This window comes from Eleutherodactylus coqui, unplaced genomic scaffold (genome assembly GCF_035609145.1).
Source record: "Eleutherodactylus coqui strain aEleCoq1 unplaced genomic scaffold, aEleCoq1.hap1 HAP1_SCAFFOLD_510, whole genome shotgun sequence".
Taxonomy (NCBI): Eukaryota; Metazoa; Chordata; class Amphibia; order Anura; family Eleutherodactylidae; genus Eleutherodactylus; species Eleutherodactylus coqui.
In genome coordinates this window covers 20,001-34,135 of record NW_027102098.1, presented here as the reverse complement: position 1 = coordinate 34,135, position 14,135 = coordinate 20,001, and positions in this window count along the sequence as shown.

Sequence of the window (14,135 nt, the reverse complement as noted above, 5' to 3'; positions counted from 1 at the left end):
CAACCCCTGGAGGCTGGGCACGGACTGCGGCAGCCCCCCTTGCAGTCGGACAAAGTTTGAGGAGACAAGTCATGAAAATGACAAAGTCCAAACGCTCCAGGCGTGCCGGCCAGGGGTGCGGACCCGGCTGGCCGGGCCGGCGGGGGCTGCGGCGGCTGGGGCTGAGCCGAGTGTCAATGCATGTCCTGAGAACCGGGAAGGGGACAGACCGGTGGCTCCAGTCCGGGTTGGAGTTCCAGGAGGTCGGCCTGACTCTGGAGGTTTTCCCCCTGGCTTTTCCCCATAGGCCAAAACGCGGGGAGGCAAAAAAGCACCCCCAGCAGATGTATGCAATGGGCTGGTGGGTGATGGAGAGCGGGCTGTTGGCAGCTGTGTGGTGGCTGCAGTGGTGGGCCTGGGCGGCTGCGGAGGGCCCCCAAAGTGCACCTACCAGTAGGGGCCCAAGACCCTGGCTGAGCCTCCGATGTGCCCGGGCAGGACACCCGGGAGGCGGGGAGCAGCCCCCGCTGAGGTCCATGGCATGTGCCAGAGGCGAGTCTTGGAGAAAAAACGACAAAGTCCAAACGCTCCAGGCGCCGGGCAGGGTGGCGGACCCGGGTGGCCGGGCCGGCGGGGGCTGCGGCTGCCGGGGCTGAGCCGAGTGTCAATGCATGTCCTGAGAACCGGGAAGGGGACAAACCGGTGGCTCCAGGCCGGGTTGGAGTTCCAGGGGATCGGCCTGACTCTGGAGGTTTTCCCCCTGGCTTTTCCCCATAGGCCAAAACGGGGGGAGCCAAAAAAGCACCCCCAGCAGATGTATGCAGAGGGGCTGGGGGGTGACAGAGAGCGGGCTGTTGGCAGCTGTCTGGTGGCTGCAGGGGTGGCCCTGGGCGGCTGAAGAGGGCCCCCTGAGTGCACCTACCAGCAGTAGCTCAAGACCCAGGCTGAGCCTCCGATGTCCCCGGGCAGGACCCCAGGAGGCCGGGTAGAGCCCGCAGGTCACCCCCTTGCCGTCCAATGAAGCTTGCACGGTCAGAAAAGTTTCAAAGTCCCAACGGGGAGAGAGTGTTGACGGCGAGGGGGTGCTGGCTGCTCCAGGGGCCGGGGGCAGCCCCTGGAGGTCGGCCTGGGGGTGTGGAGGGGCCCCCCTGAGAGCACCCAACAGTAGTTGCTCAAGACCCTGCCTGAGCCTCCGGTGTGCCCGGGCATGAACCCCAGGAGGCGGGGAACAGCCGTGGCAGCCCCTGCTGAAGTCCTTGGCAGTTGGCAGAGGCGAGTCTTGGGGGAAAAAATGACAAAGTCCAAACGCTCCAGGCGCCGGGCAGGGTGGCGGAACCGGCTGGCCGGGCCGGCGGGGGCCGCGGCTGCCGGGGCTGAGCCGAGTGTCGATGCAGGTCCTGAGAACCGGGAAGGGGACAAACCAGTAGCTCCAGGCCGGGTTGGAGTTCCACGAGGTCGGCATGACTCTGGAGGCTTTCCCCCTGGCATTTTCCCATTGGCCAAAATGGGGGAAGTCAAAAAAGCACCCCCAGCAGATGTATGCAGAGGGGCTGGGGGGTGACGGAGAGCGGGCTGTTGGCAGCTGTGTGGTGGCTGCAGGGGTGGCCCTGGGCGGCTGCAGAGGGCCCCCTGAGTGCACCTATCAGCCGTTGCTCAAGACCCCGCCTGAGCCTCCGGTGTTGCAGGTCAGGACACCCATTGGCGGGGAACAGCAGGTGGCAGCCCATGCTATAGTCGTTGGCAGAGATGAGTCTTGGAGAAAAAACGACAAAGTCCAAACGCTCCAGGCGTGCCGGCCAGGGCGGCGGACCCGGCTGGCTGGGCCGGCGGGAGCTGCGGCTGCCGGGGCTGAGCCGAGTGTCAATGCATGTCGTGAGAACCGGTATGAGGGTAATCCTGGTCGCTCCGGGCCGAGCCCCGGTTCCACGAAGGCGGAAGGAGCGGGCCTGTTTCCCCTGATAGCGCCGACGGCGGTAAAATAAGGCCTCGCAAAACGTCAGCACGAACACCTTGTCGGGGTATAAGGGAACGAGCGGTGTGCGGTCTTTGACAAAGTGACAGTATGTCTCAAAAAAAGCACCCCCCCGCAGATGTGTGCAGACGGGGCTGGCTGGCTGGTTGGTGATGGAGAGCGGCGGGCTGTTGGCAGCAGTTTGCTGGCTGCAGGGGTGGCCCGGGGCGGCTGCGGAGGGCCCCCCAAAGCGCACCTACCAGTAGGGGCTCAAGACCCAGGCTGAGCCTCCGATGTCCCCGGGCAGGACCCCAGCAGGCCGGGCACAGACCGCAGCCTGCCCCCTTGCCGTCCGATGAAGCTTGCACGGTCAGAAAAAGTTTCAAAGTCCCAACGGGGAGAGAGTGTTGACGGCGAGGGGGTGCTGGCTGCCCCAGGGGCCGGGAGGGAGGCCCTGGAGGTGGGCCTGGGGGTGTGGAGGGGCCCCCTGAGAGCACCCAACAGAAGTTGCTCAAGACCCTGCCTGAGCCTCCGGTGTTGCAGGGAAGGACACCCAGGGGGCGGGGAACAGCCGTGGCAGCCCCCCTTGCAGTCGAACAAAGTTTGAGGAGACAAGTCATGAAAATGACAAAGTCCAAACGCTCCAGGCGTGCCGGCCAGGGGGGCGGACCCGGCTGGCTGGGCCGAGGGGAGCTGCGGCGGCTGGGGAAGAGCCGAGTGTCGATGCATGTCCTGAGAACCGGGAAGGGGGCAAACCAGTAGCTCCAGGCCGGGCTAGGGTTCCAGGAGGTCGGCCTGACTCTGGAGGTTTTCCCCCTGGCTTTTCCCCATAGGCCGAAATGGGGGAAGTCAAAAAAGCACCCCCGGCAGATGTATGCAGAGCGGCTGGGGTGTGACGGGGAGCGGGCTGTTGGCAGCAGTGTGCTGGCTGCGGAGGTGTGCCTGGGCGTCTGCGGAGGGCCCCCTGAGTGCACCTGCCAGTAGTCACTCAACACCCAGCCTGAGCCTCCGAAGTGCCCGGGCAGGACCCCAGGAGGCCGGGCAGAGCCCGCCGCTTGCCCCCTTGCCGTTTGACGAAGCTTGCACGGTCAGAAAAGTTTCAAAGTCCCAACGGGGAGAGAGCGTTGACGGCGAGGGGGCGCTGGCTGCTCCAGGGGCCGGGAGGGAGGCCCTGGAGGTGGGCCTGGGGGTGTGGAGGGGCCCCCTGAGAGCACCAACCAGCAGTTGCTCAAGACCCTGCCTGAGCCTCCGGTGTGGCAGGGCAGGACACCCATTGGCGGGGAACAGCAGGTGGCAGCCCCAACTGAAGTCCTTGGCAGCTGGCAGAGATGAGTCTTTGAGAAAAAACGACAAAGTCCAAACGCTCCAGGCGTGCCGGCCAGGGGGGTGGACCCGGCTGGCTGGGCCGAGGGGAGCTGCGGCGGCTGGGGAAGAGCCGAGTGTCGATGCATGTCCTGAGAACCGGGAAGGGGGCAAACCAGTAGCTCCAGGCCGAGCTGGGGTTCCAGGAGGTCGGCCTGACTCTGGAGGTTTTCCCCCTGGCTTTTCCCCATAGGCCAACATGGGGGAAGTCAAAAAAGCACCCCCGGCAGATGTATGCAGAGGGGCTGGATGGTGACGGGGAGCGGGCTGTTGGCAGCAGTGTGCTGGCTGCAGAGGGCCCCCGAGGTGCACCTACCAGCAGTTGCTCAAGACCACGCCTGAGCCTCCGGTGTTGCAGGTCAGGACACCCATTGGCGGGGAACAGCAGGTGGCAGCCCCTGCTGAAGTCGTTGGCAGAGATGAGTCTTTGAGAAAAAAACGACAAAGTCCAAACGCTCCAGGCGCCGGTCCGGGGGGCGGACCCGGCTGGCCGGGCCGAGGGGAGCTGCGGCGGCTGGGGAAGAGCCGAGTGTCGATGCATGTCCTGAGAACCGGGAAGGGGGCAAACCAGTAGCTCCAGGCCGAGCTGGGGTTCCAGGAGGTCGGCATGACTCTGGAGTTTCCCCCCTTGGCTTTTCCCCATAGGCCAAAACGGGGGAAGTCAAAAAAGCACCCCCAGCAGATGTATGCAGATGGGCTGGCTGGTGATGGAGAGCGGGCTGTTGGCAGCCGTGTGCTGGCTGCAGAGGGCCCCCGAGGTGCTGCACCTACCAGTAGTTGCTCAAGACCCCGACTGACCCTCCGGTGTTGCAGGGCAGGACACCCAGGAGGCGGGGAACAGCCGTGGCAGCCCCTGCTGAATCCCACGGCAGTTGGCAGAGATGAGTCTTTGAGGAAAAATGACAAAGTGCAAACGCTCCAGGCGCCGGCCAGGGGGGCGTACCCGGCTGGCCGGGCCGGCGGGAGCTGCGGCTGCCGGGGCTGAGCCGAGTATCCATGCATGTCGTGAGAACCGGTATGAGGGTAAACCTGGTCGCTCGGGGCCGAGCCACGGTTCCGGGAAGGCGGAAGGAGCGGGCCTGTTTGCCCTGATAGCGCCGACGGCGGTAAATTAAGGCCTCGCAAAACGTCAGGACGAACACCTTTTTTGCATATAAGGGAACGAGCGGTGTGCGGTCTTTGACAAAGTGACTATTTCTCAATGTGCTGAGAAGGGAGTGGGGACCGCTCAAAGTCAAAGCACCGCGTCCGCCCCTCTGCCACCTCCCTGGGAGCAGAGTCATCGAGCGCGAGTGTCCCCACTCCGCCTGTCCAGGCCGCGGGGCCGACAGGCTGGCCGGCTGCCCGGGCAGACCCCGCTCTCCGAGCGGCCGGGCCCAACGTTCAAGAGGTGTACGAAGCCACCTTGGGGGGCTGCGGAGGCCCCCCTGAGAGGGCTGATAACCCCGTCCTAGCTGCCTGCGCGGGCAGGCGGGACCCCCAAGAGGCCGGGCACAGCCCGAGGCAGCCCCTGCTGAAGTCCACGGCAGTTGGCAGAGACGAGTCTTGGAGGAAAAATGACAAAGTCCAGACGCTCCAGGCGCTGGCCAGGGGTGCGGACCCGGCTGGCCGGGCCGGCGGGAGCTGCGGCTGCCGGGGCTGAACCGAGTGTCGGCGCATGTCGTGAGAACCGGTATGAGGGTAATCCTGGTCGCTCCAGGCCGAGGCACAGTTCCAGGAGGGCGGAAGGAGCGGGCCTGTTTCCCCTGATAGCCCCGACGGCGGTAAATTAAGGCCTCGCAAAACGTCAGGACGAACACCTTTTTTGCATATAAGGGAACGAGCGGTGTGCGGTCTTTGACAAAGTGACAGTATTTCTCAGAGTGCTGAGGAGTGGGGACCGCTGAAAGTCAAAGCACCGCGGCCGCCCCTCTGCCACCTCCCTGGGAGCAGAGTCATCGAGCGCGAGGGTCCCCACTCCGCCTGTGCAGGCCGCGGGGCCAACAGGCTGGCTGGCTGCCCGGGCAGACCCCGCTCTCCGAGCGGCCGGGCGCCACGTTCGAGAGGTGTACGAAGCCACCTTGGGGGGCTGCGGAGGCCCCCCTGAGAGCGCATCCAAGCCCCTGCTGAGAACCCTGTCCTAGCTGCCTGCGAGGGCAGGCGGGACCCCCCAGGAGGCCGTGCACAGCCCGCGGCAGCCACTGCCGAAGCCCAGGGCAGTTGGCAGAGATGAGTCTTTGAGAAAAAACGACAAAGTCCAAACGCTCCAAGCGCCGGCCAGGGGGGCGGACCCGGCTGGCCGGGCCGACGGGAGCTGCGGCGGCTGGGGAAGAGCCGAGTGTCGATGCATGTCCTGAGAACCGGAAAGGGGGCAAACCAGTAGCTCCAGGCCGGGCCGGAGTTCCAGGAGGTCGGCCTGACTCTGGAGGTTTTCCCCCTGGCTTTTCCCCATAGGCCAAAATGGGGGAAGTCAAAAAAGCACCCCCGGCAGATGTATGCAGAGGGGCTGGATGGTGACGGGGAGCGGGCTGTTGGCAGCAGTGTGCTGGCTGCAGAGGGCCCCCGAGGTGCACCTACCAGCAGTTGCTCAAGACCACGCCTGAGCCTCCGGTGTTGCAGGTCAGGACACCCATAGGCGGGGAACAGCAGGTGGCAGCCCCTGCTGAAGTCGTTGGCAGAGATGAGTCTTTGAGAAAAAAACGACAAAGTCCAAACGCTCCAGGCGCCGGTCAGGGGGGCGGACCCGGCTGGCCGGGCCGACGGGAGCTGCGGCGGCTGGGGAAGAGCCGAGTGTCGATGCATGTCCTGAGAACCGGGAAGGGGGCAAACCAGTAGCTCCAGGCCGAGCTGGGGTTCCAGGAGGTCGGCATGACTCTGGAGTTTCCCCCCTTGGCTTTTCCCCATAGGCCAAAACGGGGGAAGTCAAAAAAGCACCCCCAGCAGATGTATGCAGATGGGCTGGCTGGTGATGGAGAGCGGGCTGTTGGCAGCCGTGTGCTGGCTGCAGAGGGCCCCCGAGGTGCTGCACCTACCAGTAGTTGCTCAAGACCCCGACTGACCCTCCGGTGTTGCAGGGCAGGACACCCAGGAGGCGGGGAACAGCCGTGGCAGCCCCTGCTGAATCCCACGGCAGTTGGCAGAGATGAGTCTTTGAGGAAAAATGACAAAGTGCAAACGCTCCAGGCGCCGGCCAGGGGGGCGTACCCGGCTGGCCGGGCCGGCGGGAGCTGCGGCTGCCGGGGCTGAGCCGAGTATCCATGCATGTCGTGAGAACCGGTATGAGGGTAAACCTGGTCGCTCGGGGCCGAGCCACGGTTCCGGGAAGGCGGAAGGAGCGGGCCTGTTTGCCCTGATAGCGCCGACGGCGGTAAATTAAGGCCTCGCAAAACGTCAGGACGAACACCTTTTTTGCATATAAGGGAACGAGCGGTGTGCCGTCTTTGACAAAGTGACTATTTCTCAGAGTGCTGGAGTGGGGACCGCTCAAAGTCAAAGCTCCGCGGCCGCCCCTCTGCCACCTCCCCGGGAGCAGAGTCGTCGAGCGCGAGTGTCCCCACTCCGCCTGTCCAGGCCGCGGGGCCGACAGGCTGGCTGGCTGCCCGGGGAGACCCCGCTCTCCGAGCGGCCGGGCGCCACGTTTCGAGAGGTGTACGAAGCCACCTTGGGGGCCTGCGGAGGCCCCCCTGAGAGCGCCTCCAAGCCCTTGCTGAGAACCCTGTCCTAGATGCCTGCGCGGGCAGGCGGGACCCCACCAGGAGGCCGTGCACAGCCCGCGGCAGCCACTGCTGAAGCCCAGGGCAGTTGGCAGAGATGAGTCTTTGAAAAAAAATGACAAAGTCCAAACGCCTCCAGGCGCCGGCCAGGGGGACGGACCCGGCTGGCCGGGCCGGCGGGAGCTGCGGCGGCTGGGGCTGAGCCGAGTGGCGATGCATGTCCTGAGAACCGGGAAGGGGACAAACCGGAGGCTCCAGGCCGGGCGGCAGTTCCAGGAGGTCGGACTGACTCTGGAGGTTTTCCCCCTGGCATTTTCCCATTGGCCAAAATGGGGGAAGTCAAAAAAGCACCCCCAGCAGATGTATGCAGAGGGGCTGGCTGGTGATGGGGAGCGGTCTGTTGGCAGCAGTGTGCTGGCTGCAGAGGTGTGCATGGGCGGCTGCGGAGGGCCCCCTGAGTGCACCTGCCCGTGGTGGCTGAAAAGCCAGGCTGAGCCTCCGATGTGCCCGGGCAGGACCCCAGGAGGCCGGGCACAGAACGCCGGTTGCCCCCTTGCCGTTTGCCGAAGCTTGCACGGTCAGAAAAGTTTCAAAGTCCCAACGGGGAGAGAGTGCTGACGGTGATGGGGTGCTGGCTGCTCCAGGGGCCGGGAGGGAGGCCCTGGAGGTGGGCCTGGGGGTGTGGAGGGGCCCCCTGAGAGCACCTACCAGCAGTTGCTCAAGACCCTGCCTGAGCCTCCGGTGTTGCAGGGCAGGACACCCATTGGCGGGGAACAGCAGGTGGCAGCCCCTGCTGTAGTCCTTGGCAGTTGGCAGAGATGAGTCTTTGAGAAAAAACGACAAAGTCCAAACGCTCCAGGCGCCGGGCAGGGTGGCGGACCCGGCTGGCCGGGCCGGCGGGGGCTGCGGCTGCCGGGGCTGAGCCGAGTGTCAAGGCATGTCCTGAGAACCGGGAAGGGGGCAAACCAGTAGCTCCAGGCCGGGCTAGGGTTCCAGGAGGTCGGCCTGACTCTGGAGGTTTTCCCCCTGGCTTTTCCCCATAGGCCAACATGGGGGAAGTCAAAAAAGCACCCCCGGCAGATGTATGCAGAGGGGCTGGCGGGTGACGGGGAGCGGGCTGTTGGCAGCCGTGTGCTGGCTGCAGAGGGCCCCCGAGGTGCTGCACCTACCAGTAGTTGCTCAAGACCCCGACTGACCCTCCGGTGTTGCAGGGCAGGACACCCAGGAGGCGGGGAACAGCCGTGGCAGCCCCTGCTGAATCCCACGGCAGTTGGCAGAGACGAGTCTTGGAGGAAAAACGACAAAGTCCAGACGCTCCAGGCGGGCCGGCCAGGGGGGCGTACCCGGCTGGCCGGGCCGGCGGGAGCTGCGGCTGCCGGGGCTGAGCCGAGTATCGATGCATGTCGTGAGAACCGGTATGAGGGTAATCCTGGTCGCTCCGGGCCGAGGCGCGGTTCCAGGAGGGCGGAAGGAGCGGGCCCGTTTCCCCTGATAGCGCCGACGGCGGTAAATTAAGGCCTCGCAAAACGTCAGGACGAACACCTTTTTTGCATATAAGGGAACGAGCGGTGTGCGGTCTTTGACAAAGTGACTATTTCTCAGAGTGCCGAGAAGGGAGTGGGGACCGCTCAAAGTCAAAGCACCGCGGCCGCCCCTCTGCCACCTCCCTGGGAGCAGAGTCATCGAGCGCGAGGGTCCCCACTCCGCCCGTCCAGGCCGCGGGGCCGACAGGCTGGCTGGCTTCCCCTGGCAGACCCCGCTCTCCGAGCGGCCGGGCGCCAGGTTCGAGAGGTGTACGAAGCCACCTGTGGGGGGTCTGCGGAGGCCCCCCTGAGAGCGCTGATAACCCTCTCCTAGCTGCCTGCGCGGGCAGGCGGGACACCCCCAGGAGGCCGTGCACAGCCCGCGGCAGCCCGCGGCAGCCACTGCTGAAGCCCAGGGCAGTTGGCAGAGATGAGTCTTTGGAAAAAATGACAAAGTCCAAACGCTCCAGGCGCCGGCCAGGGGGGGCGTACCCGGCTGGCCGGGCCGGCGCGAGCTGCGGCTGCCGGGGCTGAGCCGAGTGTCAATGCATGTCGTGAGAACCGGTATGAGGGTAATCCTGGTCGCTCCGGGCCGAGGCACGGTTCCAGGAGGGCGGAAGTAGCGGGCCCGTTTCCCCTGATAGCGCCGACGGCGGTAAATTAGGGCCTCGCAAAACGTCAGGACGAACACCTTTTTTGCATATAAGGGAACGAGCGGTGTGCGGTCTTTGACAAAGTGACTATTTCTCAATGTGCTGAGAAGGAGTGGGGACCGCTCAAAGTCAAAGCACCGCGGCCGCCCCTCTGCCACCTCCCTGGGAGCAGAGTCATCGAGCGCGAGGGTCCCCACTCCGCCTGTGCAGGCCGCGGGGCCAACAGGCTGGCTGGCTGCCCGGGCGACCCCCCTCCGAGATGCCGGGCCGGGGCAGACTGTGCAAACGCGCGCGGGCGTGTTTTCTTCCCCTGGGGTGGAGCCCTTCCACCCCACGCCGTCCGAGGCCCGTTGGCCTCGGGCGGCCTGCCTCCGAGAGTGGGAGAGAGACGGAGGACGGTGGCCCGCGGCGGCGCGAGGCGTCCCCGTTGTTCCGCCACGACTGCCAGCCGGTCGATCCTGCCGGTAGCCTGGGCTTGTCTCCGCTCCGCCTGTCCAGGCCGCGGGGCCCACAGGCGGCTTGCCTGGGAAGACCCCGCTCTCCGAGCGGCCGGGCGCCACGTTCAAGAGGTGTACGGAGCCACCTGTGGGGGGGTCTGCGGAGGGCCCCCCTGAGAGCGCTGATAACCCTGTCCTAGCTGCCTGCGCGGGCAGGCGGGACCCCCAAGAGGCCGGGCACAGCCCGCGGCAGCCCCCGCCGAAGTCCACGGCAGTTGGCAGAGACGAGTCTCGGAGAGAAAACGACAAAGTCCAGACGCTCCAGGCGCCGGCCAGGGGTGCGGACCCGGCTGGCCGGGCCGGCGGGAGCTGCGGCTGCCGGGGCCGAGCCGAGTGTCGACGCATGTCGTGAGAACCGGTATGAGGGTAATCCTGGGCCCTCGGGGCCGAGCTACGGTTCCATGAAGGCGGAAGGAGCGGGCCTGTTTCCCCTGATAGCGCCGACGACGGTAAAATAAGGGCTCGCAAAACGTCAGGACGAACACCTTTTTTGCATATAAGGGAACGAGCGGTGTGCGGTCTTTGACAAAGTGACTATTTCTCAGAGTGCTGGAGTGGGGACCGCTCAAAGTCAAAGCACCGCGGCCGCCCCTCTGCCACCTCCCTGGGAGCAGAGTCATAGAGCGCAAGTGTCCCCACTCCGCCTGTGCAGGCCGCGGGGCCAACAGGCTGGCTGGCTGGCTGGCTGCCCGGGCGACCCCCCTCCGAGATGCCGGGCTGAGGCGTAGGCAGCCGCCTCCATCACCACCACCCAAGGCGAGAGAGTGGGTCAACGGGAGAGCCGTCGCGGCCGGGGGACCCTCGCCGCGCCCATGTCCGGGGAAGGACCACAAGGGCCCTGCTCCCCGGCGCCCCGGCGAGCGGGTTCACCCTCGGCGCGTACGGCTCTCGAGGATGGGGAAGGGACGCGCGTGGGCGTCCCTCCCGTCCCCCGCGGAAGAAGGCGAGCGACTCTGCGCGTCGGGACACCCCGCGGAGCCCCCTGCGGGGGGAGTACTCCGGGGGAGAAGCGTGGCGCAGGGGGTGCAGCCCTTTCCCAGGCCACCGTGCGACGGCGTCGGTGGGGCCGACGCCGAGAGAGAGAACGATCCGGGCTCTCCCGCCTCAGGGCGGCCGAGAGCGGGGCACGGGCCCCACGTTTGGTGACGGTTTTCCCGAAAGCGAAGGACCCCCGCCTGTCCCCTCGGGCTCCGGCCGATGCGGGCGGTCCAGGGCGGGGATAGGGGACGGCGGCCTGCGGACGACGCGCTTTATCCCCAGAAGGAGCGAGGCATGAGGGGGTGTTCCACCCCCGCCGGCCGGTCTCGCTCCTTCTCCGGGCTACGCCTCGGCGGAGTAAAGACCCCCGGGTCAACGCTCCCGCGTCCGGGTGCCGCCGCGCGTCCCCTTCCCGCGGGGGGGGTGGATCCCTTCCACCCCTGGCCGTTCGAGGCCCGTGCGCCTCGGGCGGCCTCCCTTCCGAGAGAGGGAGAGAGAGACGGAGGACGGTGGTCCGCGACGGCGCGAGACGTCCAAGTTGTGTTCCCCACGGCGGCTACCCGGTCGATCCCGCCCGGTGGCCTAGGCTTTTCCCCACTCTGCCTGTCCTGGCCGCGGGGCCGACAGGCTGTCTGCCCGGGTAGACCCCGCTCTCCGAGCGGCCGGGCCCCAACCTTCAAGAGGTGTACGAAGCCACCTCGGGGTGGAGCCCTTCCACCCCTGGCCGTCCGAGGCCCGTGCGCCTCGGGCGGCCCCCCTTCCCGAGAGAGGGAGAGAGACGGAGGACGGTGGTCCGCGACGGCGCGAGGCGTCCGAGTTGTGTTCCCCACGGCGGCTACCCGGTCGATCCCGCCCGCCGGTAGCCTAGGCTTTCCCCCACTCTGCCTGTCCAGGCCGCGGGGCCGATAGGCTGTCTGCCCGGGTAGACCCCGTTCTCACTGAGCGGCCGGGCCCCAACGTTCAAGAGGTGTACGAAGCCACCTCGGGGTGGAGCCCTTCCACCCCTGGCCGTCCGAGGCCCGTGCGCCTCGGGCGGCCTCCCTTCCGAGAGAGGGAGAGAGACGGAGGACGGTGGTCCGCGACGGCGCGAGGCGTCCAACTTGTGTTCCCCCACGGCGGCTTCCCGGTCGATCCCGCCCGCCGGTAGCCTAGGCTTTTCCCCGCTCCGCCTGTCCAGGCCGCGGGGCCGACAGGCTGTCTGCCCGGGTAGACCCCGCTCTCCGAGCGGCCGGGCGCCACGTTCAAGAGGTGTACGAAGCCACCTTTGGGGGGGCTGCGGTGCCCCCCGCCCCGAGAGTGCCTCCCAGGCCGAGGGAGCCCGGCGGTCGAGTGTCGTAGGAAAGCGCGTGCCACGGCTGTGTCGGTCACAGGGGCCAGAGGTAGTTTGGGCAACGGCTTAGATCCGTATGAAGCTCATCCTTTCCGGCCTGTTCTGGCGGCGGCTAGGCGCGCGCGCGCGAATGGCACGACGCCCCTGGTTCCAGCGAGGCGACGGCGCCCCGCACCCCACTCTCTGGGCCGAGCAGAGCCCCCGAGCGCAAGGTTCCCCGCTCCGCCTGTCCAGGCCGCGGGGCCAGCAGGCTGTCTGCCCGGGTAGACCCCGCTCTCCGAGCGGCCGGGCCCCAACGTTCAAGAGGTGTACGAAGCCACCTTGAGGTGGAGCCCTTCCACCCCTGGCCGTCCGAGGCCCGCCGGTAGCCTTGGCTTGTCCCCACTCCGCCTGTCCAGGCCGCGGGGCCGACAGGCTGTCTGCCCGGGTAGACCCCGCTCTCCGAGCGGCCGGGCCCCAACGTTCAAGAGGTGTACGAAGCCACCTTGGGGGGCTGCGGTGCCCCCCGCCCCGAGAGTGCCTCCCAGGCCGAGGGGAGCCAGGTGGTCGAGTGTCGTAGGAAAGCGCGTGCCACGGCTGTGTCGGTCACACGGGCCAGAGTTAGCTTGGGCAACGGCTTAGATCCGTATGCAGCTCAACCTTTCCGGCCTGTTCTGGCGGCGGCTAGGCGCGCGCGAACGTCACGACGCCCCTGGCTCCAGCGAGGCGACGGCGCCCCGCACCCCGCTCTCTGGGCCGAGCAGAGCCCCCGAGCGCAAGAGTCCCCGCTCCGCCTGTCCAGGCCGCGGGGCCGACGGGCTGTCTGCCCGGGTAGACCCCGCTCTCCGAGCGGCCGGGCCCCAACGTTCAAGAGGTGTACGAAGCCACCTCGGGGGGCTGCGGTGCCCCCCGCCCCGAGAGTGCCTCCCAGGCCGAGGGGAGCCAGGCGGTCGAGTGTCGTAGGAAAGCGCGTGCGCGGCTGTGTCGGTCACACGAGCCAGAGTTAGTTTGGGCAACGGCTTAGATCCGTATGCAGCTCAACCTTTCCGGCCTGTCCTGGCGGCGGCTAGGCGCGTGCGAACGTCACAACGCCCCTGGTTCCAGCGAGGCGACGGCGCCCCGCACCCAACTCTCCGGGCCGAGCAGAGCCCCCGAGCGCAAGAGTACCCGCTCCGCCTGCCCAGGCCGCGGGGCCGACAGGCTGTCTGCCCGGGTAGACCCCGCTCTCCGAGCGGCCGGGCGCCACGTTCAAGAGGTGTACGAAGCCACCTAAAGGGGGCTGCGGTGGCCCCCTGCCCCGAGAGTGCCTCCCAGGCCGAGGGAGCCCGGCGGTCGAGTGTCGTAGGAAAGCGCGCGCGCGGCTGTGTCACACGGGCCAGAGTTAGTTTGGGCAACGGCTTAGATCCGTATGCAGCTCAACCTTTCCGGCCTGTTCTGGCGGCGGCTAGGCGCGCGCGCACGTCACGACGCCCCTGGTTCCAGCGAGGCGACCCGCCACCCCACTCTCCGGGCCGAGCAGAGCGTCCGCTCTCGCTCCTTGGAGCAGAGCCCCCGAGCGCAAGAGTCCCCGCTCCCGCCTGTCCGGGCCGCGGGGGCCGACAGGCTGTCTGCCCGGGTAGACCCCGCTCTCACCGAGCGGCCGGGCGGCCACGTTCAAGAGGTGTACGAAGCCACCTTGGGGGGCTGCGGAGCCCCCCTCCCCATGAGAGCGCCTCACAGGCTTTGCTGATAACCCCGTCCTAGCTGCCTGCGCGGGCAGGTGGGACCCCCAGGAGGCCGCGCACAGCCCGCGGCAGCCCCTGCCGAAGCCCACGGCAGTTGGCAGAGATGAGTCTTGGAGAGGAAAGGACAGAGTGAAAACGCTCCAGGCGCCGACCAGGGGCGCGTACCTGGCTGGCCGGGCCGGCGGGAGCTGCGGCTGCTGGAGTTGCACCGAGTGTCGATGCATGTCGTGAGAACCGGTATGAGGTTGAACCTGGGCCCTCGGGGCCGAGGCGCGGTTCCAGGGAGACGGAAGGAGCGGGCGTGTTTCCCCTGATAGCGCCGACGACGGTAAAATAAGGCCTCGCAAAACGTCAGGACGAACACCTTTTTTGCATATAAGGGAACGAGCGGTGTGCGGTCTCTGACCAAGTGAGTATTTCTCAAACTCGAAGCACCCGCGGCGGCCTCCCCTCTGCCGCCACCCCGC